The following is a 4,669-nucleotide window of genomic DNA, read 5'->3' as shown; positions in this document are numbered from 1 at the left end:
ACTGGACAATAACCCTCAGTGCAATAATTGTACATACTCCTTGTATATATAGATCTGTAACATACACCTAGACTGTGTGAACATACAGGTCTCCAAGTACCTTATTTTTATTCTAACTTATTTCCTAATGCACATTCCTCTTGCTTGTTTGCACATTACTTTCTTTCCTTTCTGTTATCTTAGCCTTACATTGTCTACTTGTCCACTGCTGCCTTACATAAGGACATGTACATACACATTGAGAGCCACTGAAGCAGAGTCAAATTCCTCGTGTGTCCAACACACCTGGCCAGTAAAGCTGATTCTGATTCTGAGACTTTGTCCGTCTTGATCCGAGCGCAGGTCTCTGGTACAAGTCTCTGTCCATGGTTTCTTGTCACAGCTGGTTGATTTCTGTTCCAGTGGCTTCAGGATGTGTTCCCATCCCTTCACTGTCTGCACTTCACTGTCCTGTGGATTCACTTTCAACTGATACAAAGAAACCTGAGGACGTTTCCACTGCTGCCAATCAGTCAACACTCAATAACCCAGAGGGACACAGTGAAAACATGGTGATACTGGTGCAAAGGAGAAAAACCAAAGCTGAGCACTCTTATGTACAAAAGTACCCAGAGCCTTAACCCAGGACTCTGTAGGACCCCTTTGGCAGCAGGTGCAGCTCCAAGCTTCTCGGCCGAGTTTCTACCAGCTGTGCACACCTGGATTTGGCCAGTTGATCCCGTTCTTCCTGCAGATCCACTCAGGCTCTGTCAGACTGGATGGGAAGTGTCTGTGAACTGTTCAGGCCTCTGCACAGATGTTCTTTGGGATCTAAGTCTGGACTCTGGCTGGGCCCCTCAGGGACAGTCAGAGCCTGGTCCTGAGGCCGCTCCAGTGTCTGGGCTGTTAGCTTCAGGTCACTGTGGTGCTCAAAGGTGCACCATCGGCCCAGTCTCAGGTTTTCTTCCAGGACCTCTCTGTGTCCAGCTGCATTCATCCTTCCCTCAGTTCTGACCGGTCTCCCTGTCCCTACTGCTGAGAAGCCCCCCCCATAACAGGACACTGCCCCCACCGTTCTTTATTGTAGGGACGGTGTTAGCAGATGACGAGCAGAGCCTGGTGTGTGTCTTTCTAAACTCTGTCCAGTTGGCCCAGTTTGCCACAGGTGTATCCAGTCTGGTTCTAGACACACATCAATGAGGACAAAGCAAACGGGAAGCAGCTGAGCACAGTTTGGAGCCGCAGCAAAGGCTCACAAGACTTTTGGACAGAAAATACCTCAGTCAGAGGTTTTTAATGAATCAGCAAACCCATCCATCTTCGTCCACTTTATCCTAGACAGGGTCGCGGGGGCAGTAGTTCAAGCAGAGCCTCCCCACACACCTCCTCTAGCTCCTCAGGAGGAACCCCAAGGCATTCCCAGACCAGCCGGGAGACAGTAAATTGACCGGTAAATTGAGAGCTTTGTCTTACGACTCAGCTCCTTCTTCACCACAATGGACCGGTACAGAGACAGCATTACTGCGGATGCTGCACCAATCCGTCTGTTAACCTGCCGCTCCATTTTTCCCTCACTCGTGAACAAAACCCCGAGATACTTAAACTCCTCCATTTGAGGGAACAACTCGCCCCCAACCCAGACAGGGCAAACACCTTTTTCTGATTGTGAATCAGCAAACATTTTAAAAAATATGTTTCACTTTATGGTTGTGAGTTATTTAGTGTCAGTGTAAAAATGGTAGTTTGATTCATTTCATATTAAACTTACAGTACAATAAAGTGTCAGACAGCGAAGGGGTCAGAATTTTGTCTGCAGCCACAAACCAGAAACCACTCTGCCTGTCTGGTTGTTAAGCTGAAGCTGCTCTGACAGGATCCACGGGGTCGGAGGTTTGTGAGGGACTAACAGAGGTGGTCCCTGGAGGAAAAGTCTCACTGTGGACTAACGCTCTCTCTGCTCCAATCTCCACTCTTCCCCAGCACCACTGTGGATTTACCTTCACACCGTGACCACTGAGAGTCTCCAGGACACATCACTAACAGCCTTTTCACTGTGTGCCCAACCCACACACACACCTCCATAATATGAAGCTGTGAGAGGCCGGTTCACACAGGGTGGGGCTACAGGGTGGCTGGATACTGGTCTGACTGACAAAAAGCTGTGTCTGTGGAGACCCTCAGTCAGCCAGGTCATGGTGGATCCAAAGGGCTGGAGTTGGACCCCTTGTATTGGTCCTTGAAGAGGTTTCAGCTCTCATCCCAGAAGCTTCTTCAGTTCTGACCAACTGGTGGGGAGTCCCAGAGTTGCACAGATCCATGTGACCAGGTCATGAGGCTCCTGCTGGAGCTGAAGCAGTCGAGTGCAGCATTACATCAGAAGTACCGTGGGATTTCTCCTGAGTTTCAAACTTTCAGCACTCACATGAGGAACCTTCAAGATTCAGAGGCCTTAAATGTGAGCAGCAGGCTCTGGACCTGTTGGATTTAAAGGATACGTAGACCCACCTGGAACTAAATACAGTCTGTAGTTCTTTAAGACGTGAGTCCAGGTGGTTTCCAGAGGTCAGATACAAATGTCACTGATACAGATTGTTGGGATGAAATGAGCTCAAGCTCATTTTAACATCGGAGTTTATTGATGATGGTTTGATCATCGGCCTGGTTAACACTAGATCGCTGGCAAATAAGACTTATTTAAAGGATTTCTTTACTTCCTGAGGATTGGATTTTCTCTGTGTGACAGAGACCTGGTTAGGTTTGGGTGAGTCCAGTGCTCTCCTTGAATTGCAGCCGTCTGACTGTACTTTTCTTAATTCCCCGAGGCCATCGGGCTGCGGAGGGGGAATAGCGACTATTTATAAAATGATCTTTAAATGCAAGCAGATTTTATCATCACCCTCCTTTTCCATCTTTGAGATGCTCCATTGTATCTCCAGGTCTGATGTGAGGTTTTGGAAGTTCTGCAAAATGTAGCATTTTTCATTTGTGTCTGGTCCTACCCATGAGCATGGCCACACCTTGGACCTTGTCTTATTTTATGGTGTGCCAGTTTGTGAAATAGAAATCTGTGACGCTGTGTTTTCTGATCATTTGCCTGTGTTATTTGTGATTGACTTTATTTGTGATACAACCGCACCTTTCGCTACTCCGCGGCTTTGCCATATGTTAAATTCTTCCACTTCTGCTCAGTTTTCTGCCTTCTTTAGTGAGAATCTTGCAATTTCCGACTCTGCGGACGCAGAGGATCTTGCATTAGATTTTCACTTTACCTGTCAGGCTGCCATTGATGCGGTGGCACCACTGAGTTTTAGGCGGCCTAGGGCTAAGCTCGAGCCCTGGCTAAATGAAGAGTCCAGTGCTGCCAGGTGTGAGTGTCGCAGGGCTGAGCGCAGGTGAAGGAAGGACAAATTACAAGTATCATTTCAGATACTAAGAGACTCTTGGCACAGCTATCAAAAAACTGTGAAAAATCTTGAGACATTATTTCTCTAATATCATTCAATGAAACTGTCATAAGCCTCGTGTTTTGTTTAAAGCCATTGATTCAGTTTTGCATGTCCCTCAGGCTGCCTGTTTTGAGTCCTCCCCCGCCCTCTGTCAAAAATTTTTATACTTTTTAAATGACAAGGTTCTCTCTACCAGAACTCAAATTTTATCTCCTGTTTATGATTTCTCTGCCTCTCATCCCTGCTTTGCTGTTTTTGATCAGTTTGAGTGTGTGTCTTTATCCCATTGCCAGGAGATTGTTGGGCGATTGAATCCCTCTGGCTCTCCAAGTGATGATCCTCCTCGATTTTTAAAGGAGGTTTTTCCGGTTGTGGGGCCTTTTGTCCTTTCTATTATTAATAGTAGTTTATCCTCTGGGCTGGTTCCTAGGAATTTTAAACATGCCATAGTGCAGCCACTGATTAAGAAACCTGATCTGGATCCCAGAGCGCTCTAAAATTTTAGGCCCATTTCAAATTTACCATTCCTTTCCAAAATCCTTGAAAAGATAATTTACACTCAGTTACTGGCCTTTTTAAACAAGCATAATATTCTTGAGATTTTTCAATCAGGGTTTAAAACCCTGCACAGTACTGAGTCAGCTTTGGTGAAAGTTTTAAATGATATTTTTCTTGCAACTGATTCAGGGCACTGTGTTGTCCTAGTGCTCCTAGACTTGATTGCCGCTTTTGATACAGTGGATCACAATATCCTTATTTGTTGTTTAATGCACTGGGTGGGTATTCGAAGTATAGCCCTCGAATGGTTTCGGCCTTACCTTAAGGATCGATCCTTTTGTGTGAAACTTGGGAATGCTGTGTCTTCTTCTGAGCTCCTTTTGTTTGGGGTTCCACAGGGCTCGGTTCTTGGACCCCTTCTTTTTTCCCCTTTACCTTCTCCCACTGAGCTCTATACTTAGGAAACACGGCATCTCCTTTCATTTTTACGCAGATGATTGCCAGCTTTATCTACCGGTTAAAAAGGTGAATTCTTGTGTTAGGACACTGCTTGAATGTTTTGATGACGTTAAATCTTGGCTTGCTTTTAATTTTATTGAAGCTGAATGAGGAGAAGACCGAGGTGATAGTGTTTGGCGATTCTGCTGGGTCACTCTCTATTGCCTTTTTGGCTCAATACAATAAGAAAAATATTTCAAATCTTGGTGTTAAGATTGACTCTGACCTGAAATTTGACGGCCAAATTG

Source organism: Monopterus albus, unplaced genomic scaffold (assembly GCF_001952655.1).
Source record: "Monopterus albus unplaced genomic scaffold, M_albus_1.0 scaffold414.1, whole genome shotgun sequence".
NCBI classification, from domain to species: Eukaryota; Metazoa; Chordata; class Actinopteri; order Synbranchiformes; family Synbranchidae; genus Monopterus; species Monopterus albus.
The sequence above is the reverse complement of the archived record's forward strand: the minus strand, read 5'-3'. Positions refer to the sequence as shown.